The sequence below is a fragment of the Sapajus apella genome, unplaced genomic scaffold (assembly GCF_009761245.1).
Source record: "Sapajus apella isolate SASKATOON/1434 unplaced genomic scaffold, GSC_monkey_1.0 scaffold79, whole genome shotgun sequence".
Lineage (NCBI taxonomy): Eukaryota > Metazoa > Chordata > Mammalia > Primates > Cebidae > Sapajus > Sapajus apella.
The window spans coordinates 8,317,830-8,343,031 of NW_022437019.1; the positions used below are offsets into that span (position 1 = coordinate 8,317,830).

Below are 25,202 nucleotides of genomic sequence, written 5' to 3' on the forward strand. Positions count from 1 at the left end.
GTCTCTGTGGATCTTTCTTATCTGCTGACTGCTCTCTTAAAAAAAGTATTTTAATATATTTTCTAATATTTTATAACACATGTTATATTCAATGGTGTATATAAGAGACCTAGTAATTTCTTCTGTTATCACATTTGAGCTATACTCTTGCCCATTTTTAAGATTACAGTTCTAATAAATAAAATAACCATTATTCAATATACATGATGCTTATCTTCTAATTGCAAATAGTATATATGTATATATTATAGAGGAAATATATATTTTCCTCCCCATTACAAAGTTTATGTCTGAGATCCCTATGACAAAAGACAGATTAACAATAGAAGGCATAAATATTTATTTCATTTAAGTTTATGTGACATGGGAGCCTTTAGAAATGAAAGCTCAAAAGAAACAGGGAAAATTGTGTATTTTATGCTAAGTCAGATGAAGAAGTGGATAGTTGTTCAGAAACATTATTGGGCAAAAACAGATATGATCTAAAGGTCATAAGCGGGGGAACTCAGAGAGGCCTCCTTGTTCAGATTCATCTCCATGTTCTGTGTCTTCAGAGATGAAGACATTGCTTTTCTCTAGGCACAGGGAGGACATCCCTGGGATGAGGACCTTATGACCTATTTTCAGGAGAAGGTCAGCTAGGTTTTATAGCCCACTGCTGGGGAAAAAGAGCGAAGGAAATTCTCTTAGTTTCTATGACCTGATTTGGGAGAGAAGGGGGGCAGAAGAAGGCCAGAAAGATATTCCTGCTTCTGTGGTCTTCTCAATGTCCTTCAACTTAAAATCCTCACTATGCCAAGTTGCCATATATATGTGTATATGTGTGTGTGTATTCGTTTACTTATATTAACATTTGAGAAACATTGGAAAGCAAAAGGGAGAAAATTACCACCACATCCAATCATCGAAACAAGACTTGCCAATATGTTGGAAAATTGTTTTGCAAGTTAATTTTCTATGAATAAAGTTTTATTTTTAATTATAATTTGACATTGTATTATTACTACTATTCTTGTGATAGTTACTACACCCAGAAGTGAATTTTGAGGTTATAAGTTGGACCAGTATTGTTGTTGATATCAAATCTCTCATTACTTGGAAAAGTAAAATATATTATTTATATTTTACTTCTGGTAGTGACAAAGTAGACTATTTGTGGTTAATAATTATTACTATTGGACAAAATATTAAATAAACAGTATGTCAAGTAGTAGGATGCTGCTGAAAGGAGGCAGAAAGTGAAAAGATATGGGCAATAAGAGAGGAAATTGAGGCCAGGTGAGGTGGCTTACGCCTGTAATCCCCGCAATTTGGGAGGCCAAGGAGGGCAGATCACCTGAGGTCAGAAGTTTGAGACCAGCCTGACCAACATGGTGAAACCTTGTCTCTACTAAAAATACAAAAAATTAGCTGGGCATGGTGGTGCACGCCTGTTAATTCCAGGTACTCAGGAGACTGAGGAAAGAGCATCACTTGAACCTGGGATGGGGAGGTTCCAGTGAGCCGAGGTTGCGCCATTGCACTCCAGCCTGGGCAACAAGAGTGAAACTCTGTCTCAAAAGAGAGAGGAATTTGAATTGGATGAAATCTAAGATTTTGTGGCTTTTCCCCTGTGGAAACTTCCTGGTTTTAGCACAGGAAGTCCAACATCCAGGAAGCCCTTCCATCCTGGAAATGCAGGATGGTTACAATCAGCAGAAGGCGGCAATCTTACTGGCTTGAGGTTTAAGAGGAAACTTTGGGCTGCCAGAGCAGCTCACATGAGGAGGGAAATCACAGACAGAAAGATAAGACTCCACATGTGTATGTAAACTGCCCTTAAATTTTGTTCGTTTTTATGTGGAAATGGAGAAAAGACAACAAGAATCCCAGATGAAAGCAAAAATTGAGAGACTGAAAAAGTTGAGCAAATATTTCATCTGCCACTCGCTGCAGGAGATACAGGATTTGAAGTTTAAATTCCAAAAAGTTAGAAGATCTTCTTAAACCTCTCTGACATTCCTTCAAAACTCAGAAGGACTGTAACTTTTATCTGTTCTCGAAGTTAAAACAGACGAATTTACTCTAAGCCTAAAGACAAAACTGAGATTGACCAACCTGAAAAGAGTATAAAACAAATCTTCCGCAAGACTAAAGTAATTTATCGATAATTTAACTGGTATTATTTATAATAAAAATTAATAGGAATCAATCTGAGGAATATAACAAATCAGAATGTAATTAATGTAGAAAATGTCTGGTACATTGTTTAAAAAATGTCACAAAACAGTATATGATAATAGGATACACACACACATATATATGTATATATATATGGATGATGGATGTGTGAGCATATATATATTTTTAATAGGCACAGGCAAAACCTGAGACACTCCAGATGCTACAGTTAGCAGATAAGGATATTCAAGCAACCACCATAAAGTAGTTTAAGAACTTAAGGAAAAATTTGGTAATGATGTTTATATGGCCAAATAAGTCAGCAGTATTAAATCTCAGCAGGTAAATCAAAATTATTTATATTATTGAGACAGAGTCTCACTGTGTCATCCAAACTGGAGTGCAGTGGCACGATCTCAGCTCGCTGCACTTTCCACCTCCCAGGTTCAAGCGATTCTCCTGCTTCAGCCTCCCAAGCTGGGATTGCAGGCGCCCACCACCACACCCGGCTAATTTTTGTAGTTTTATTAGAGACAGGGTTTCACTGTCTTGGCCAGACTGGTCTCAAACTGCTGACTTCTTGTGATCTGCCAGTCTCAGCCTCCCAAAATGCTGGGATTACAGGAATTATCCTCTGCGACTGGCTGGGATGATTTTTTTTTTAAAGCAAAATGGAAATTGTAGAACTGAAAATTATAATGCCTGAAAAGAACAAGTCACTGCATAAGTTTTAATAGTGGATTGGCAATTGAAGAATAGCAGTTGAAGAAATTATCAGCAAAACTTGAATAGGGATTAATAAAAATTATCCAATATTTTAAAAATCAAAAAAAATTAAAAACAAAAATAAAATGACAGTAGTTAATTGTGGTATAACATCAAACATCCTAATAAAGTTGTGTAGAGGGAGAAGAAAGAAAGAACTAAGCAGAAAAATCTTTAAAGTAATAATGCGCAACATTTTTCCAAAATTGCTGGAAACTATTAACATACAGATCCAAGAAGCTTAGTAGACCCAAAGCAGAGTAAACACCATAAAAAATGACGTGTAGTGACTTTATAGTCACACATCCAGAAACTAAAGATACATTGAAACTTTAGAAAGCACCCAGAGAAAGATGAACTATTACAATTGCTATAAAGGCCAATAATAAAGTGACTTACCAAAACAAATGAGGCCAGGAAATAGTGGATGACAACTTTTTTCTTCTTTCTCTTTTGTTTTATAAGAGACAAGGTCTTGCTGTTTTCCAGGCTGGAGCACAGTGGCTATTCTTAGGCACAATCATTGCACATGACAGCTTGGAACTCCTGGGCTCTAGCGATTCTGCCTCAGCTTCCCGAGTAGCAGAGACGACATGCATGCACCACCATGCTGGCTTTTTGGATGACAACATCCAAAAATGTGCTGAAATAAAATGTATACATAGAATTCTATATCTAGTAAATAAATCCTTCAAAAATAAAAGCAAAATAAAGACATTTTCAAATAAATGAAGGCTGAGAGAATTTGTCACCAGTGAAACTGAACTAAAAATAATGCTACAGAAATTCTTTATGCTGAAAGTGACACCAGATGGAAACCCAGATCTAGAAAAAGGAGTGAGGAGCACTGAAAATGGTTAATATGTGAGAAAACAGAAAAGAGGATATATTTTATCTTGATATATTTAAAAGGCACCTGACTTTTTAATGCAAAAACAGTAACAGTGAATTTTTGAGTTTATCACACACATAAAATATATGTTAACAATAGCACAAAGCAGTGCCACAGGATGAAATTACAATGAATTTAAAGATCTCAATTGGCTTTATTGTGATTCTACAATTGGGCAATGCTTCATTTCATGAAAAAGAATCTGTTCCAATGAGCTGAGCAGAAGAGACTGATTTCATAGAGAAGGACTGAAGGAAGCAGAAGGAGAAGCAAGCAATCAGTACAATCGTCCTTTCAAAGTTACTTTTGTCTTAAGATGGGGACAGGGAGAAAAAAATAGAAAAATAACATTTAACATTGATTTACTTCAAGCTAACTTTTTAATTTTATTTTTTAAAAACAAAGTCTAACTTTGTTGTCCAGACTGCAATGCATGGAATAGTCATATCTCACTGCCACCTAGAACTCCTGGGCTCAAATATCCTCCCACTTCAGCTTCCCAAGTAGCTAGGACTACAGATATGCACCATCACACCTGGCTAATTTTTAATATTTTTTTAAGAGATGCAGTCTCACTATTCCACCCAGGCTGGTCTTATACGCCTGGCCTCAAGCAATCCTCCTGCTTAAGCCTCCCAAAGTGATGGAATTACAGGCATGAGTCAGCACGCCCTGACTTGGTCATTCTTTTTTTTTTGCCTTTAAGGATTAAAGTAGAGAAAATTTCATTATCATGTCACCTGAAGATTTCAATTGGCCTGTTTGAGAAATTGGCTGTTATCTGTCTCTTCTGATTTTGCAGAAGGTCAGATAACAACTTAATTAAGGTTTGGTAATCTGGAACTTTAGCATAAATTACTACAATATGATTTTTAGCCTGGTGTGTTAAGGCCTAATGTAGTTGCTTTGTCCAAAATAATGGCCTCCTATAACTTGTACTTAACATTTTCTGGAGTTGGAGATAAATAAAATTCTGCTGTTATAAGTTTCTTGCTTATCTCATGAAGTGATATAATAGTAACTATAAATAGACTTTGATACATTAAATATGAAAATGGCAATCCTTAAAGTATCAATAAAAATAACATAAAAATATGTACTTAAAAACACAGTAATTAAAACAAATAAACTGAAAAGTAATTTAATAAATGCAAAAGAAAGCAGAAAGTACACAGCAGAGAAGGAAAATAATGGGACAAACAGAATCTAAATAGCAAAATGGTGACTGAAAGTAGATACGAATCCAAGGAGTATTATGAAAGATAATGAGAGGTTTATTTTAATGATAAAAAGACTAACTCACCAAGGAGACATACAAATTATAAGAAATTATATGTCTGATGTTAGAGCTCCAAAGCAAATGTAGTAAAAGCAGACAGAACTGGAGAAATAGACAAAGCCCATACTCCTACTTTGAAATATTAACAGAAGTTTTCTGACTTGACACATATAGAATACTACATCCCATAATTGCAGAATAAACTATAATATGTGCATTCGTTTCAACTTCTTGCAAAATAAGCCCAATAAGTTACAAGATTTTTAAAGCTTAACACGTCAGAATTCAACCAAATAAATACAATAAAATGTGTTTATTTTATGGTAATAAATGGTCAGAAAATGTCCAAAACTTTTGAAAATTAAACAGCATACTTCTAAATAATACATGAGTCAAATAGAAACCACAAGAAAATATGGAGATGTTTCAAAGCAAATGAAAATAAGAAACAACATATCAAAATGTATGGTGCTAAAACACAATTTAGAGGAAAATATACAGCTGTAAATATATAGAAAAGAATAAAGTTTAGAAACAATGATATAAGCTTCCAGCTTTAAAAGCTAGGAATTAATACACCAAAAGTAAGTAGAAAGAAAAAAAATTAAAGGCAAGAGCAGAAATTAACAAAATAGAAATAGACAAGTTATAGAGAAAATTAATCAAGACAAAAGTTGCTTTTATTTGAAAAGCAAAATAAAATTGATTAATCAATAGCTAGACTAATCAGATAAAAAGCAGGAAAGATAAACAAACAAACCAAATAAAAAATTACATAAGTAGTAAGTACATAAACAAGTGCTCATCATGAACAGTCAGTGACAAAAGAGAAATGAAACCACTATAATACCTTTTTATACTCACCATAATAGTTACAATGAACAAAACTGGTAATATCAATTTTATTTTGAGTATACAGAGTAACCAAAACTGGAATATTTCTGGTGAAAATGTAAAATGGTACAACTACTTGCAAAATGTTTGGAGCTTCCAGCAATGTTAAACATTCATTTATCATAAAACCAAGTTATTCTACATCAAGATATTTATTTTTAAGTCAAAATATATAACTCTAATAAAACCCTTCTAATAAAGAATTATATAGATATAGTCAAATTAAAAACAGTCCAAATGTCATCAACAGGAGACTAGATAATCAGATTCCAGTATACATATGCAATGGAATACCATTCAGCAATAATCTTATAAAAAACTCATTAATATTATATATATATATATACATATATAGACATTCAACCATATTGTTCAATATCAAAAATATTATAGGAACGAAAGCAGTACATGTTGCCTAATTCCATTTATGTAATCTTCAAGGGTAGCAAAATAAGTCTATGTGATTAAAATCAGAATGGAAGTTTCCTATAATAGGTAGCAATTCACTGGTTGAGACACAAGGGAAATTTTTTGAGTGAAGGAATAGTTCACATTTTTATAGGAAGTAATAGATTTACATGCTCCTAAACTCATTGAATCATACACTTAAGATCTAAGCATTTCAGTATATGTCAATTTAATCTTAATTAAAAATTTGATTAATAATTTTAACCGAATCAATAAGCATTTTCTATGCCAGGCTGTGTGCTAGGTGACAGACCTTGTTTGATCCTTATTTAAAAACTCCTACAAAGCAGTTGCTATTATTATTAAATAATAATAGAAAGGATTAAAGTTTATGAAGGTTAAATTCTTGCTTGTAGAGTTCATATAGTCCATGACAGAGCAAGTTTTAAACCTAGATAATCTGATTTTAAAATTTGCCCTCTTAAGCATAAATGTATAGTTTTTTAATAACATGATTGTAATAAATAGCATTTTTATGAATTCGTTTCTCTAATTGTCAGCTATAACAAAACTTTAGTAACAACATGCTATGATATAGAGAGTATGTAATTCAGAGTCAGGAATCTTCATTCTGACATTAACTCCGTGATGTTGAAAAAATTACTGTATTTTTCAGTTGTTATTTTCTCATCAATACAAGGAGGAGATGGTATAGGAAATAGACACAAATCTTAAAGTTACAGCATTCACTGACCTATAATTTCAATAGGATGTATTTTTGGACTGGGTTGGGCCAAAATATCTATAGCTCCTCCAAACAAATTAGCTCCGTTAGACTGTGACATTAATTGGGTCAATGTCCATGTTATTGCACTAAAAGAAAAACTAGAAAAAATGCTTAACCACACTGATACTTTACAGTATAAAAGGCTTTTCTTACCTTGACTCATATTGTTGTCTCTGTATCATAATGTTTTCCTATTTGCCTGGTTATCTCCTACCCACTATGCAGATGTTATCTTAAACATATTTTCTTCAGTACAGCCTTCCCTCACACACAAATCAGGTAAAGTCTCCATTAAACATGTTCCATATCACCCTGGATTTATCATCATTTCAAATATAAATGATTATAATTCCATACTTAAATGTTTATTTAATGCTTGTCTTTCCAGTTAAACCATACGTTCTGCAAATATGGTCTAGTACTGTTTGCTTAGCGGCCTAATAGTTAAATGACTGTGTGACTCATGTCCAAATCCCACTGCTGGGGTTTTCCCCCATTTCTTGATTTTTCTGCTCTTATCTGCACATTAAATAAACTGAAAGTTGATTGCATTTAAAAGATAATGACAAAATATTGCACAATCTATGAATAGTTACGTAAAATAATCTTAAAGCATGAAACATTTTAAATCAAGGAAAATTACATATCATATTGTTATTATAAGTTTTGTAATAAAATAATAGAAACTATTTTAATATTCAATTTCTAATAGAAAGCCTTTTCAAACCTAGTTCTCCAAAAACCTGGGCAAACCTGTACCCTTTCAAGTCCGGTTATCATTCATTCATTCATTCATTTATTCATTCATTTAACAAATACTGTTAATTTTCATTAAGATGTCAGACACTGTCAGGTGCCGGAGAATGCAGAGGTGAGTAAGTCATATTTTCCCTCAAGTCCCATATAGATAGAAGACAAAAGCAGTGTGGTGACCACTTTTTTAGGGTACTGTATTTTATAAGAATGATTTAAGAAGATGAAATATTTGTTGTCATCCTAAGAGATTATTCGCAACTGATTGTGGGGATTAGATATTAAATAGAATATCAACTAAAACTTTCAAAAAAATTACTGGAGTCCATTGATGTAATTTCTATAGAATTAGATAGTTTATCAACTTTCTTACTTTCTGTCCATTTTCCTTAATATCAAATGATTATTCACATGAAAGTTATCAAATATAATTCCAGACCTGAATGTGACTTTAGAAAAATGCCTGACTAAAGTTTCTCTGTGTACAAAAAATATATATATTTGGCCCAGAGGGAATAAATGAATGATTGAAAGTTACCCAGGTGACTAACAACAGAGTTAAGATAGGAAATGCAAATTCACCACCAGACCTCCTCTGGTAGTTATTTATAGTATAAAATGCTTTTCTATCTCCTGTTTTCAAGTCCCATCCATGAAAACAATTTAAATTTGTAGTTTAAGACAAAGGTGAAGATTATAGTCATAAAGTATTTATGTTTCAATCCTTCTTACTAGATACTCTGACATACATAAAATTGTTTCTTGTTTATTTAATCCAGCCTTTAAAGAATGATGTGCTTTTAGTTAAGCCATGATATTTAATTATTCAATATATCAGTACTCCATTTATCATTTTCCAGTACTGGGGATGAAGACAAAAGTATTGCTTATTATTGTAATGCATAGGTAGGGACATTCAGTTAGGAGTTCTGCTGGGCTAAGAGTTGAGTTTAATGACAGAATTGGTTTGAACTCTTGAGGTAGTTGCACTCTTTCACTGTTCTCCTCAGGAAGATAGTCTTCATTCCATTTTCCATTATTGGAATGTTGATTGCATTTCTTGGAATCTCACCCAAATGACAACCATTTTATTTTAGTTACATTTTAAAAAGTACTTCATATTGAAGTGTATGAAAATGTAAGTGGTGATTATAAGGTTTCTTTTTATTTGAGAAAAATATGCTTGATTCAATCAGTCTGGCATAAAGCATTTAGTATAAACCAAAAAAAAAAAAAAAAGAAAGAAAGAAAGAAAAACAAAATGTTCCTTTTTAACATAAAAATTCATTTTTCTAAACGTTTTTCATTTTCGTTTAGACCATATTAGCCTTGTCATCTCCAGTTGCCTTAGGGAGAACCCATTTAGTCATTTAGCATTTTATTTCAGACTTTTGGCTTCAGTCTTTAAATGAACAAAAAATTGCTGGAAAATTCAAACTCCAATGTGATATAAAGCTAATTGACTTTTTAAATAATGATTAACTCATGAGTATATAATTAAATTCAGGGCCATATTTGGCTTATTTAATGAAATATTCTTGAGTAAAATGCCATTTTTCTAGGGTAATTTTTGGAAGCTAAAACCTTAAATTGTGTTAAGGTATAGATTAAGTAGCAAAGATAAAAATCTCCTTTTAAAGAAGGAGGTAGATAGTATTAAAAACAAAGGGTAGTATATGGGTCATTAAGACGATGTTAAAATACTTAGAATATGTCGGTATATATTGCTAAATAAGTAAGCAGGATTTAGAAGATATACCTTATATGATTTTCATTAAGTTATAGTTTATAGATAGATGGACTGATGGAGAAATGAAGAACAGATGAATGGATGGATGGGTAGATTGATAGTTGGATGGAGGGTAGACAGATTGATACTTAGAAAGAATAAGTTGTAGCTGCCAGAATTACACTGATAGTTTGAATATTGGCCAAATATTTACTAGTCCTGTGTTAATTAACTATGTTTTATCATTGCATAAATTCTCTCTGAGCCTTAATTTTCCCATCTGTAAAATGTAGGTAATACCAATAACTAGTTCATAGGTTGTTATGAATAAAATAAGGTAATTCTAGACAAGGGCTTAGCATTCTGTCAGGTACATAACTAGCTGTATTGTAGCAGTAAGTGTTCACTTGTGTATTATTACCATCTCTATACACATATGTATAGATATTTTATATAATATGATTTATATATACATTTTTACATTACGTATTTAATTGAGCCTCATTGTAAACATAAAATTTTAAATTTGATTGTTGCATTTATTAATCCCCCACTATGTGTAGATTTGTGAGAGAGATACAGACATCTGCATATATCATGATACTATAAAGTCACAGAGGAATGTAAGTTTAATTACACTGGGAGAAAAGTGCAAACCAGAGAGAGTGAGTACAAATTCAAGTGCTAGATAGTGAAATATCAAAGAAGAGAAACTAGAGTCCAAGAGATTTTTCTCTTGATCTCTCACATTGATTCCAAGAGAAGCAGAGAATGAATAAATGAATTGTTTACTGCCTTATCTTTATTTCCCACATGCTGCTCACAATGTGAGCATTCTACTTGGTTTAATGTCATCATATTATTTAAATTTCAAGAGCAATTTTGGTATTTTTAAGGTTATTTTAACCATTCTTAAATTTTATCATACATGGAAAATTGAAAACCTATTATCCCTACAATTAAAGAAAATAAATTATATACTTTTTTTCTTGAATATAGCCATACACGATTGTTGAAGGAAACTTAGTGACAGATAATTCGATTCAACCTCTTTTATTTTACTGGGAAACAGTTTGAATTCTGGAAATGCTAAATGATTTGCCAAAGACCATACAATAAAAGCGTGACAGAAGCAAGAAATAGCCTTCTGATTTTTCTCTAATACCATGTTTTGAGTACCTCTTCCTTGAAGTCATATGTACTTTCTTGTCATAATTTAAAATGTTCCCTCTTCTGGGACTATACTGCATCATGGGAGATACCACTCTAATTCCTTTTTCTGTCTTTCTTTCTCATATTAGCCTATACATGGCAGCAAAAAATAAATATTTCTGGACCCTATAGAAAATTATATTTTATGCCTATTAAAATACTTCAGTCTCTAAATCTTCAAGCAGTAGTATCAAAGATAACTTTAAAATGTTACTAATATTAAAACATAATGTGAGGCCGAGCACAGTGGCTCACACCTGTAATCCCAGCACTTTGGGAGGCTGAGGTGGGCAGTTCAGTTGAGGTTAGGAGTTCGAGACCAGCCTGACCAACATGGTGAAACCATGTCTCTACTAAAAATACAAAATTAGCTGGGCATGGTGGTGCATGCCTGTAATCCCAGCTTCTTGGGAGGCTGAGTCAGAAGAATCACTTGAACTCAGGAGATGGAGGTCGCTGTGAGCCAAGATTGTGTCATTGCACTCCAGCCTGGGCAACAAGAGTGAAACTCTGTCTCAAAATAAACAAATAAATAATGTGTATCTATAACTAGAGAGTTAAGTGTGTAACTGTGTACACAGGTGCATGTGTATGTGAAACCTGAATATGCTGTTAAAATTATTTTTTAAGAAATACTACTGAATTAATATAGTTTCTCATCTTACTAAGGAAGCTTTAAGCTCCTTAAAAATATGGATTGTACTTTATGCTTTTTAACAATTTTCCTTGTGATAAGAATATGTCAATATATTTTATCTGAGGTAGCCATATTGCCAGTTATAAGCAAATAGTTCAATATGATACCTTGTTTGTGACCTCAACTACTCACAAGCAATTGTTGCCTTTTAATTGAGAGTATTAAGCTGAAAAAAAACCTAAAAATAATAATTAAATAAAAGTAGTTAATATAAATAATGATACTTCTAATCAACTACCACTTATAAAAAGCAAGAAGCAGGATGACTCATATTATACTTAAAGATATTTTTGGAAAAAAATGAATATTATGAAATTTGTTGCTCCTAGTGTTGCTGGACAAAACGATGAAAGAAAAGGATGAGTTCAGGGATTCAATTTCCCAGCCTGAGTGCCACATAAATAACCTGAAAGATTCTCTGAGTGCTCTAGAGGAGATCCTCATCTTCTATAGGCACAGGTCTGAGATGACTGAAAATTACATGCGGCATCCCATACTGTGGGTAGCACAACTACACCCTTAAGAATCTATTAACTCGTCAACCCTATGTCATAATTTAGTTCACAGAGATGTTGGTCACCTTTTCCTTCCACAAGATATCACACTGGTCCCTTATATTGATAACATTATGATGACTGGACCTAGAGAGGAAGAAGTAGCAACTATTCTGGACTTATTGGACTTGTCTACATGTGAAAGAGTAGAAAATAAATCAGACAAAACTTCAGGGGCCTCTACCTCAGTGGAATTTCTTGGGGTACAATGATACAGGGCATGCTGATATATCCATTCTAAGGTAAAGGAAAAGTTGTTGTATGTGGCCCTTTCTACAACTAAAAAAAAAAAAAACGCAATGCCTAGGGACCTCTTTGAATTTTTGAACATATCCTTCATTTGGGTGTATTACTCTGGTCAATTTACTGAGTAACCCAAAAAGTTGCTAGTTTTGAGTGGAGCCCAGAAAAAGAAAAGGCTCAGTATGAGATGGTATCTCAATGTGGTTTTGATTTGCATTTCTCTAATGACCAGTGATGATGAGTTTTTTTTCATATGCTTGTTAGCTGCATAAATGTCTTCTTTTGAAAAGTGTCTGTTCATATCCTTCGCCCACTTTTTGATGGGATTGTTTGCTTTTTTCTTGTAAATTTGTTTACCTTCTTTGTAGATTCTGCTTATTAGCCCTTTGCCAGTTGGATAAATTGAAAAAATTTTTTTCCATCTAAAAAAATCAGGAGACAACAGATGCTGGAAAAGATGTGGAAAAATAGGAATGCTTTTACGCTGTTGGTGCGAGTGTAAATTAGTTCAACCATTGTGGAAGACAGTGTGGCAATTCCTCAAAGATCTAGAAATAGCAATACCGTTTGACCCAGCAATCCCATTACTGAGTATATACCCAAAAGATTATAAACCATTCTATTATAAAGAAACATGCACACGTATGTTTACTGCAGCACTGTTTACAATAGCAAAGACTTGGAACCAACCCAAATGCCCAACAAATATAGACTGGTTAAGGAAAATGTGGCACATAAACACCATGGAATACTATGTAACCATGAAAAAAGGATGAGTTCTTGTCCTTTGCAGGGACATAGATGAAGCTGGAAACCATCATTCTCAGTGGACTGACACAGGAACAGAAAACAAAACACCACATGTTCTCACTCAAAAGTGGGTGTTGAACAATGAGAACACATGGACACAGGGAGGGGAACATCACACACTGGGGTCTGCTGGGAGGTGGAGGGTGGCTGGGGGAGGCATAGCATGGGGTGGGGGGATTGAGGAGGGATAGCATTAGGAGAAATACTTAATGTAGATGAAGGGGGGATGGATACAGCAAACCACCATGGCAAGTGTATACCTATGTAACAAACCTGCACATTCTGCACATGTACCCCACAACTTAAAGTATAATTTAAAAAAAAGAAAAAAAAAAGAAAATTAAAAAATAAAAAAGAAAAGTCTCTGCAATAGGTTCAGGCAGCTGTGAAATATGCATTGCTGCTTCAGCCTTATGATCTAGCAACTCCAGTAGTGCTTGAAGTGTCGGTGACGATAGGAATGCTGTTTTCTAGAAGGCCATTAGAGGCGAATTGCTGTGCGTAACATTGGGGTTTTGGAAACACATAACTAACCTGGTTTCACAGGTTCACAGATGGAGAGGATCTTCTCCAGAAGAATTATCTGAATTATACTTGGAGTCTCACCTGTATCTGATTTAGATACTATTTACATGAGACTTTAGACTTTAGACTTTAGAGTTGATACTGCAATGAGTTAAAACTTTTGGGATGGTTGATATGAAATTAGGGCATTTCACATGTGAGGACAGGAATTATAAGGGCTAATGATAAAATATGATGGGCTGAATGCATATGTCCTCTCAAAATTCATTTGTTAATGTTTGAATCACCAATGTGATAGTATTAGGAAGTGGAGTTTCTTTATTTTTTACTTTAAATTTTTGATTGTTTTATAGTTTTAAAATTTCTTCTTTAATATATTGGCATTATTGCTTCATGCGAAAAATGTAAATTTATCTTATCTAGGTAAGTGCAGACTAATACCCCAAAGAATAGATATAACATAATTTATTTAATTTCTCTTCATAAAATTTTATATTTCATTACTCTTTGACTATGCTCTTTTCAATTAAAAATGTCAGGTCTATATTTCTGTAACTACGTCCACATTGCCTCAGACTGTTTATCTTTATATAAAGATTAACAAGTGGCAAATATTATTTCTGCTTTAAGTTGTTAGAGAATAGAAATAAATACTGGGAAGATATATTTCAGAAGTGAAAACTGAAGGAAGTTGGTCCAGTTCTTATTAGAGGCTTACCCCTATGAGGGCCTTCCTTTGTTGTTTGGTCTAATATTCACAAGTCTTTTAAAATCTAACCAGTTTTTTTGCAAGTCTTTATTTTATGCAAACAAAGGTGAGAAAAAGAGACGTAAATATAATACATATTTTAATTTTCCAGAACTATGTGGACGATCTTGAAGAAAATTAATTAAATGAGTGAAATATTCTACTTGCTTCGTGTGCCTGCATTTAGACAGAGCTCTCCCTCTCTCTCTCCTTTTCATTTATTAAATACGGTTATTGAAAATAGGATGATAAGAAAAATCTATGTTAAATACCAATCAGAATGTGGGAAACAACACCACTCACCGGTAGGATATTAAGGAAATTCAAGTGAACTGGATGTAGTTGAGTGGATGAGCAGGACTGGAAAACAATTATATATAATTCCCTGCTTTAGAAAAACCCAATTATGCCAGTGTTACTTTTGAGAAATGTGTCTTCGTGTGTTTTATAATATTTACTTTTTACTGATTACAAAAGGAACCCATGATCCAGGTGGAATATTTGGGAAGCATAAAAGTTATGAAGAAGAAAATGAAAATCATTAAAGTTCTTCTTTTAATACTCTCGATCTTTCTTTTCCAATTTTTTTATGATGTATTTTGCCACTTTTATTTAACACTTTATCATAAGCATTGTGTAGGTCATTATATATATTTTGTCAACTTAATTGTGACATGTCATTGTTTTTTGTATTCTATGATTGTTTGTAGAAAACTATCTTTTTTGAGGATTCTACATTATTTCTAATTAATTATTCCACTATTAAAAATAACAATTCAAAAATTTTATTATATGAAAGTCTTTGGTTGCTTCTCTACTCATTTCCACAGGATAGTTTATTATTACCGAATTATTGAGTCAAAGCAGAAAAGCATTTTTATAACTGTCCATTTTTAAGCTATACTGTCAAATTGGAACAATTTGGCAACTAGGTCTTAGATAAAGCCTCTCCACAGTAATATTTCCTTTCTTGCATTTGCCTGCAAAGCAGGGTTTCCTGTCCTTATATTTTCTTTCCTTACTTCATTTTGTTTCAATTAATTCATTTCATCACACTATTGAACATTTACTATGCACTAGGCAACCAGCCCCGGGTATCCTAAAGACTCAGCAATGAATAAAGCAAGAGTAGTCCTTTTTGGCTACGGGCTAATTTTCTAGTTTGAGAGATAGATATTAAACAGAAGAACATATACTAGTAAATAAATATGAACTAACAAATTATTATAAATACTGTAGATAAACTAAGTTGTAATGAAAACAATAACATGGCCGGGCGCGGTGGCTCAAGCCTGTAATCCCAGCACTTTGGGAGGCCGAGGCGGGTGGATCACAAGGTCAAGAGATCAAGACCATCCTGGTCAACATGGTGAAACCCCGTCTCTACTAAAGCTACAAAAAATTAGCTGGGCATGGTGGTGCGTGCCTGTAATCCCAGCTACTCAGGAGGCTGAGGCAGGAGAATTGCCTGAACCCAGGAGGCGGAGGTTGCGGTGAGCCGAGATCGCGCCATTGCACTCCAGCCTGGGTAACAAGAGTGAAACTCCGTCTCAAAACAAAACAAAACAAAACAAAAAAAAAAAACAATAACATGATAGAAGACATATTTATATTGAGATTGGGCTCAGGGAAGGCCTTACTGAATCCTGAACAAATCCTGCTTTCTAATCCTTTATATGTTCTGATAAATAATTACCTAATGGCAACTTCCCTCAAATTTATCATAATACTTTTACGTCAAAACAGATGAAGATAAAAAAATGATTTGATTAGATTGTTCTTACCCAGTCACAGGAAAATATTTTTACAACTTTTGGTTTCTTAAGCAAGATACAAATTTGAAATTCATAAAGGAAGGGGGTGGGGAAGAAATCTTCTTCATGAAAAAAAAGAGGTAAAATAAATCAAAGTCTAACTACAGACTATGAACTTTTTTGTAAAATATTTGACACACAAAGTCTTAAAAGAACTCCTATTAATTCTTCAAAGAACTCCTATTAATTTACAAGTGTTTCATTTTAATAGAATGATAAAGAGATACAAAAAGACTTTTAACTGAGAAGAATTGATAAAGGTCAATAAATATGTGAAAAAAGGCTTAACTACAGTAGTAACCAGGGACATGCATATTGAAATATGATACCATTATGCCCATGATATAGTTATAAATCCTCCCCTCAAGACCAAAAATAACTGTTGCAGACACTGTTGATTGCCTAACCACAACCAATTACATAATTGTTTCTAAAAACAACCAATTTTGTTCAGTTTTGTTTCTCCTCTTAGTGTACCCATATACTTTAGAATATGCTGGCCATAGAACTGAATCTGGGTTAACTCCTGATGAATCATTCCCTTTCCCAGTCATTGATTTAAGCATGGATTTCTGACATAATTCAGGGAAATGAGAGAGGAGAAATCTGCTAAGAAAAAAATTCTGCAGAAGATTTGCACACTCTTAAAAAATAGGTCAAGAGGCTCATTTCTGTCTCTGAGTGGTTTCAGGCCTAGAATGGACACCAGGAAGAGCTGCAGCTGTCATCTTGAAATCACCTTGGAGAGCTCTATGAGAATAGAATTAACAGGAGGAAAAATAGGCCACAGCACAGCCCTCTTCATCCTCTGAGCTTCTGTTACACGACAAAGTGAATTTTCTTATTTAAATAAACTTAAATTGACATTTTCTTTTATTTGCAACCCAAAGTAGCCTCATACAATATCTCAAATAGTAATGTAAACTATTGCAATATTTTTGGATAAGTATCAGTAAAAGAGTACTATTTAGCCATAAAAAGAATAAGATCCAGTCATTTGCAACAACATGAATGGAGCTGGAGGGCTTTTGCTAAGTAAAATAAACCAGTAAGGAAATTAAAGCGTTCATCTCTTTTGACCCAGCTACTAACACTAGAAATCTTGGGAATCTAACCAAATTGTATAAAGCATATAAATAGATAGATGAATATGTCTATGCCATGTATTTCATATGTGTATATTGCATATATATAAAATCTAATTTCATACACACATGCACACATTAGCTTTACTTATAAAAGCAAAAAACAAAACAAAACAAAAACAAAACAGAAATAGAACAATGGAAGTAATAATATAAATACCCTTGTATGGAAGTATGTCTAAATAAACTCGAGGCACTGTGGAATACCATGAAATTGTATGAAGCACTATGCCATGTTTAAAACAGATGAATCAGATCTATAATATATAACTTGGAAAGACTTAATGTCAATGTAAATTTATTTATTTATTCATAGTATGATCCCATTTTATCAAAGAATCATGTATTAGAAGAGTTCTAAAATCATATTCTTAAGCATAAAGGAAAAACGATGGAATTTTGAACAGTGCTTAATATAAAAGGGACCTTAAAGATCATAGTTCCTGCCCTTTTATTTTATTAAGGCAGAAACTGAGTTCTGAAAAGGGTTATTTGACTTGGTCAGTTATCACAGGTAGTAAAGAATCCAATGTTCTGAATTTTATATCTATATATTGATAAGTTGATACATGAGATAAAATGGGAGTGACACACAATTGGCTATTCATTTAGTACAAATTACAGTAATACAATTTCAGAGTTTCAGAAAAGTCCTCTCTTGTATTAGATGACACTTCTCATTTATTAGGGGTAATAGGTCTTAGCACTTAAGGCACTGAAGTTGCAGCAATGTTCACTATACTCAAAATTTGAAAGTAACCTGGTCCATCAGCAGATGAATGAATAAAGAAAATGTAGTACTTATATACAACAGAGTACTATTCGGCCATAAAGAAGAACAAGATCCAGTCATTTGCAACATGAGTGGAACTGGAGGGCTTATGCTAAGTGAAATAAACCATGCACAGAAAGACAAATATCACACATTTTCACTTATTTATGGGATCTAAAATTCAAAACAATTGAACTCATGAAGATAGAGAGTAGCAGGATGGTTACCAGAGGCTGGGAAGGGTAGTAGGAGGTGGGGGAGAGGTAGGTATAGTTAGTGGGTACAATAAGTAGCTAGAAAGAATGAATAAGACTTACTATTTAACCGCACAGCACGGTAACTATAATCAATAATAACTTAATTGTGCATTTTAAAATAACTTGAGTGTAATTGGATTGTAACTCAAAAGAATAATGCTTGAGGGATGGATACTTCATTCTTTATGACGTGCTTATCAAACTTTGCATGCCTATATCAAAACATTCCATGTGTCCCATAAATATATATACCTACTATGTACCCATACAAATTTTTTTAAAAGGCATTGGGTCTTATAGTAAGAAATATTTGAATTGGAATTATGGATTTGCCATTTTTGGTTTGTAAATCTTGTTCTGGTTACTTAACCTGTCTCAGATTTGGTTTCCTGTACTACACAATGAGAATAATAGCTTAGAACTGTTTTAAATGACTAAGAAATATAAACATATGAAAATATTGGAATGTATTATTCTCCATTTTATTTTGGCAAAATCCACCTAATCTTTTTAAGAAATGCACTTTGTGACCAAAGACTTGCTTCCAGTTCTCAATCTGCAGAGCAGTTTCTGAACAAACTAAGAAATAGAGACATATCAGTAACCTGTATTTTTTATAGTTTTCTCGTCTGGACAACTGATTATCTGGTGCCCCTCTTTACAAACAATCCAAGTAGAAATTCCAAGAGATATTATCACATATCCATGCTAATTGAGGTTAACAGGTGTCTGACATTACCACCAAACTTTGTTTACTAAAGACTTTATAGCACAGATTTGAACTCATAGTGGTAAGTGGCAAGGAGCCATTTTGAGTGTTAGTTTTACAGTTCTACAAAGCTATAAATCTTTCCCAATTCATATGCCAGGAATTATTGAACCAGACATTTAATTATTTACGTATTTTACATGTTGTTCATTTACTTAATGTATTAAGCATCTGCATATCATTGTATTTTGGTTCATGCACTGGTAACAGAATTATACATAACACTATTGCAGACTAGCAGTGCTATACTGTCTATCCACGTGCAGGCAAAAGGGCCACAAGCAATCAACTCCAAGTCAGTCACCCAAAGACTGACTTGACATATTTGATGCAAAGATGAATGGTTGATTTAGAAATTAATCAAGGTGTTCGGTGCGGTTAGTATTGAGATTATTAAAGAGAAACAATCTTGGTGTCTTTGTTGTTGTCATCCTTCTTGATGTTGTTGAAAGCAAGTTGTGACTAGAAGAAATATCAGTATATTATAGAAACCAATAGTGTTAGATCTTGATCTGCTCCTCAGATACATCTAATCCAACTCTCTCCCTGTATGAATGTCATGATATTCCTTGTGGCTTTATACAGGTTATCTAAATGTTTTGTGTTTTGACATTTATCATCATTATATGGGAAAAAATTATAATCCATGGAGTATATGTACAATTTAGAAAAGTTTTGGAGGAAAGTGGTATGTGTGAATTAGCTTTGAAACTTCTAAAATCCTACAGGCAATAATAACAACACTATAGGTTATTTTTCTCTCATTTTCACACTTAAAGAAAACTTAGTTCCATATGGAGTGTTAGATTCTTTTTTTATTACATTCCATTCAGAACATTCACCTGACTTTTCTCACCTTTCGGTCTTGTTCTTTTATGGAGACTAAGAATCTAAAAACAACCAAGTAAGATGTGGGTCACATGATATTTGTATAGAAACTTGAGGAAGACATTCTTCTATAATTAAGGTGAAAATTCTTTGGCCTGATTAAAGAGAAGTTGAATCTATCTAGAATACTGGTTTGTTTTCTAACTTTTAGATATCAGATTAATTTGGGGGGATCTACAACAGGGGAAAAACAGCTACTAGTAAATATTAAAAGCAAAGGGTATCTTAATCTTCAGAGATTATGGGGGAAACTATATTTTATAAAATATTTTTCTAACATTTTTATATACTACATATTTATGTTCAAAGTTGTACATATTTTTATAGATTATATATATTTATATATATTCAAAGTTTAAATATACATACACACACACACACACACACACAAAGTATTATTTCAGCTTACTTCTGCTTTCATCTGTCTTAGTCTGCTCTGTTCTGCTATAACAGAAAACTTAAGACTGGTTAATTTATAATAAACAGAAATTTGTTGGTTCACAGTTCAGGATTCCAGGAAGTCCAAGATCAAGGCACCTGGATCTGGCTAAGAATTTCACGATGTGCCATCACATGATGAAGGGCTAAAGGGCAAAAAAGCCCAAGAGAGGATTGAACTTGTTCTTTTATAATGGCATAAACACCTCCCATTAGCCCTCACCTTCCAACACTATTACATTAGGGATTAAGTTTCTAACACTTGATTATCTGTGGGACACACTAAAACAATAGCAGCTTCTGTGCCCATTCTGCTACTCCATGATATATGCTGATATTGTATTAATACATCCTGAATTATCTAATTACTATACATTTTTAAAGACAGGTTCTGAATAGAATAGAATAACTTGTAGCAGCATTTCCTAAAGTCCATTCCACAAATCACTAATCCTAGGAGGTAGATCTTCGAGGGAGGGAAATAAGTATCATAATCAAATGAATTTGAAAAACAATATGTACAATGTCCCTCATTTGACGAAGAATCAAAATATGGTTTATTGTTTTACGTCCTCTAAATCAGTAGTAAAGGAACCTATTACCCTTGGTTGACAAGGTATTTCCCTAATTTGTTTGTCCCATTCTGCAAAAAACATGTTTGCAGAATTTGTGTTAGGTGGAATCAATTAGTTAATGAATTAAGCTTGGTTAAATCGCTAGCCAAGACCAGGCATGGAGTGTTGAGGAAGTGGTGAGGTGGACCTTGGGCATATGACGTGTAATACAGAAAGGAAATACATGAGGGTTTTTGACTTTAATGCTTTCTACTTCACACAACTCTATTTTTGGGACTTGATGGCTTGACTCTTCTTGTGATTGATAATTTACAATGTAATAGTAGTGATATATTATCAAATAACATGGTTATAATGTATCAAACACATTTCACAGCTCCTGAAACAAAAAGTGATAGCTCAAATGGATAAAAGTATCGAGGCAATTTTAATGTCATTGCAAGTCCTTGGATGATACCCAGTATGCAGGTCACATGTGTACATGTACACACACACACACACACACACACACACGTGCATTTACCCCCAGTGAAACACAGTCTTAGATTTGGCTGGGGATCTAGCTATGAGGGAATCAAAATGACAGCAGTTGTCCTTCTGAACAGTTTTTAAAGTGCAATACATGCCAGAAATAAAATGCAGAGTATGACATCTGAGATGATTGACGATTTGACTTCTGCTTTTCCACTTTGACTGTGCTTTATTTATTTTTATTGCCTAATTGCTCTTGCTAATCTCCCTGTGCTATATTGAATAGGAATGGTGAAAGAGAGCATCCTGTTGTTCGAGGTTTTAGATGAAACGTTTTCAGTATGGTGTTTGTCATATATTCCTTTATTACTCTGAGGTGTGATCCTGCTATGCTGAGTTTCTTGAGTTTTTGTTATAAAGGGATTTACTCTTGTCAAATGTTTGTTCTGCATCTATTGATGGTCATATGTTTTGTCCTTTATTCTGTTAATGTGATCCATCATGTTTATTGATTTGCAAATATTGAGCCATCCTTGCAACCATAAGATAAATCTCACTTTATCCCGGTGTATTATCTTTTCTTAACATGTTAGATTTGGTCTGCTAATATTTGTTGAGGATTTTCACTTCTATGTTCATCGGGAGTATTGGCCTATAGTTTTCTTTTTGCCGTGAACTTCTCTGGTCTTGGTATTAGAGTCATGCTAACCTCAGAGAATAAGTTACAGAGAATTCCCTCCATCTCTGTTTTAGAATGGTTTGAGGAAGATTGATGTTAGTTGTTTTTATGTGTTTAGGAGAATTCAGCAGTGAATTCATCTGGTCCTGGGTTTTTCTTTGTTGGCAGAGTTTATTACTGCTTCAATCTTGATACTTGTTATTGGTCTGTTCAGGTTTTCTATTTCTTGCTGATGCAATCTTGGTAGGTTGTATGTTTTCAGGTGAACTTAATTATTATAACATTCTCAGGAGGAAAAGCATCACTATTTAACTACATTTCAAAGAGACAGCAAGTGGGGAAAACAGGAAACATTTATTCTTTAAACAACCTTCCTTAATGGAGCTTACAAAGAAAGTCCTAGAGAAAGGGGACTGAACATCTGTGAGAAAAAAATTTAGAAAGACATATTGATTGTTCAGACAAGATAACAATAAAAAGTTAACAAAATAAGAGTTTTGATAACATAATCTTGCCTTCAGCAAGAGTCCATTGAATAGGGCATCAGTTGGATCATGCCTCTTTTACTGATTCTGAGCTTTCTTTTGGAAATTAGCCCATTGAAAAACCATGTACACAAGCCATAGGGCACTCAGATTTGGCCATGTTTAAACAATAGGACCTGGGTTCCAGCTCAGTGAAATTCTTTGCAATAAATCTCCAGTAACACCTTGTCAGAGCCAACACAAACTAATTACAGGGAGAAGAGAGAGCAGATGGCTCTATTCTCGCCTTTAGAGATTATATGGCTTCAATTAATAGGAGGCAAAAGAAAAAAATGTGCTATACCTTTTTGGTAACATGAATATACATATTGTTTTATTCATAGTTTGGCCATAGTGGAACAATATATAATTACAAATAGTTGTTGGCTATCTTGCCCTCTAAAGGAATAATATTGTTAAAGTCTTTCTCCTCAGTGATAACATTTTCCCCAGTGAAAGGTAGGTTTCTAACTGCCTCTATGTAGAGAGATTTTATTTCAGGCTTTGATGCTATCTGGAAATATAACAAACCAAAATTTAATTCAGAGATTGCCTTAGTAAAGGGAGCAAGCAATAAACATAGTGGTGTATTATGAAAGTGATATAAATGTTGTGATTAAAAAACATTTAGTCTAATTTTTTTTGTTATATTTTAAGATAAAGATGAGGAAAGCATTTGGTTCATATGAGTAGTGACAGTTATTCGATTCAGGAAAGCTAAAAAAATGATGGAGCCCAAATGACTGTTGCATATTCTGATACATTTCCCTAATGCACCTGCTTGGTTAATACTTTTTCTAGCATTAGGGAAGAAAGAAACTCACCACTATCTCATGAATTGATATGTCTCTTCCGGTAAAGCAGATTGTTCTTCCCTCGCTATTAGCACCATGTTCAGCAAGACTAACAATGATGAAAGAGGCCCTTTGAATTGGCAAGGGACAAGCAGTGGGTAAAATAATCATCTTTTCCTTGAAGTTATAATGTTATAGAAGCTCATTCTTTTCAAAACATGTTCTTACTATGAAGTAATAAGGGTGATGAAAAAGTAGAATGTTAGTAACAGGATATATTTCAATCTGAGAAGCTTTATGAGTTTTCATCTGAAGTAATTAAAGAAATGGAGAGAAAAAATTGAAATTGAATTAATCAGAATTAAAATGACAGATGTGAAATTTGGTCTTTAAAATGCTGATAAAGACTTGTGCATTTATAAACTCCAACGTTCCTTCTGCAAAAATGGTCCTACTTGACCTCTCTAGCTAAATTTTATCCCAGTTCTATCATATTTTATAATTTTCATAGAACTAATCACTAATAGACATCTTATTTGTGTATTTTTCTTATTATACTACTGTCCTCCTTACTAGAATATAATTTTTATGATACAGGAATTATTTTCGGTCTTGTTTTAAATTTCTAATGCCCAAGGGATCTTCATTAAATAAATGTTTGTTAAATGCATTAATACATGAGTGAATAATATAATCAACAGAAATGGTCTCGGCTTTTCTGAGCTTATAGTTTAATTAAATAAAACCTAAAAGAACTAATTTTTCATAACTGTCATGTTAGCTCAGAGGCAAAATGTCAAAGGCATTGAGATTCTTGGCTTTTAACTGAGAGACCTAGGGTGATACTGCTTTGACTCTTACTAGCTTTCAGAATTGTGAGTCACTTGACCATCTTGGGCTCCTAGTCGTTTGTACGTAATAGACATAATAACTTATAATGTATTGAGATGTTGTAACTGAGCAAGTTAGAAGGAATGTGCCATGCTCTGAGTTCCAAATTAAGAGTCCTTTATTGATTTGCTGGCGACTGAGAGACGGCTAATGCTCAAAATTCTCTCGGCTGAGGGAGGGGCCTGATTATCATTTATACCTTGATTTAGGTTGGGTTGTTGGGGGAGTACTTAGCTGAAGCAGAATTTTACAGAAGCAGAAAAGCCATTTAGAGGAAAGAGCTGCCCATACAATTACCAAGAAGCGGGGAGATCAGGCTCCTTCTACACAATGGTCAAAGGGAAACTTTTTTCTTACAATAGCAGTGGGGAGGTATGCCAAGCAGGATGCGGTTACAATGGTTACAAGTGTTAAGAACAGTACACTTCAATGACTCTAAGTGCAGCACGACCCAGTTATGCATCCAAAGAGACTGTGGTAAGGAGGGGGAAGGCAGGTTGGAGTTTACAGCTAAAATGGAGTCAGTTATGCTAGCCCAAGGTAGGTTATTACAGAGAAAGCTAAAAAGACAATGTATGTGAAGCATTTGATGCTGCTTTAAGTATTCAATAAGTGTTAGTTAGCACTTAGGATTTTTATAAATAATTCATGGGACTCTTGCTGTACAAAGTGACTTTCTCTGTCCATAGGTCATCAGTTGCAATAAATGTCAAATAGAGCTTTCCTCGA

General features: G+C 33.6%; 1 protein-coding gene and 1 long non-coding RNA gene across 2 annotated transcripts in view; one reads left to right on the forward strand and one right to left on the reverse strand.

The window, feature by feature from the left end:
• GABRG2 (gamma-aminobutyric acid type A receptor subunit gamma2) overlaps nt 1-3,416 on the reverse strand; it is a 98,891-nt gene extending 95,475 nt beyond the window's left edge. Inside the window, exon 1 of the mRNA XM_032252716.1 lies at nt 3,325-3,416. The gene's annotated coding sequence lies outside the window, so the exon portion shown is untranslated. The remainder of the gene's footprint in view (nt 1-3,324) is intronic.
• LOC116533095 lies at nt 825-24,637 on the forward strand. Its single transcript, XR_004261082.1, has 3 exons — nt 825-835; nt 18,461-18,463; nt 24,530-24,637. It is a non-coding gene; the product is annotated as an uncharacterized LOC116533095 (long non-coding RNA).
• Nucleotides 24,638-25,202: the final 565 nt, after the last annotated feature.